Source organism: Synchiropus splendidus, chromosome 11 (genome assembly GCF_027744825.2).
Source record: "Synchiropus splendidus isolate RoL2022-P1 chromosome 11, RoL_Sspl_1.0, whole genome shotgun sequence".
Taxonomy (NCBI): domain Eukaryota; kingdom Metazoa; phylum Chordata; class Actinopteri; order Syngnathiformes; family Callionymidae; genus Synchiropus; species Synchiropus splendidus.
The window spans coordinates 10,582,921-10,583,398 of NC_071344.1; positions in this window are offsets into that span (position 1 = coordinate 10,582,921).

The window sequence follows — 478 nt, forward strand, 5'->3', positions numbered from 1 at the left end:
ACAAAGGAAATTGAAATGACAGGTGGACAGTACGCAAACAGGGTGTGGTGCCAAGCAATTTATCTTGTGGATACTAACACTGCACTCTTCAACTTTGTGGTCGAGTTAACAATTAACTGAATATCATTTCAGCTGAAGTCACATGACCTGCAAAGCATTTTTCTAAAAATACTTTCTACAACATAATGTACATCTATCTATCTATCTATCTATCTTTATATATATTATAAATATACTGTATGTATATTTTTCTGCATATATACATTTAGATTTTTACACGTGAATAAAACTCATGACGTCTTCATCTATCTATCTATCTATCTATCTATCTATCTATCTATCTATATGCACACAGTTTAGATTTTTACACATGAATAAAACTCATGACGTCTTCAGGCGCTTTAATTACTCCGAGTCAATAGGGGGCAGTGCACATCTTAACACAGCAGTTCCGGAAAGATAGTTTATACATTTTTAC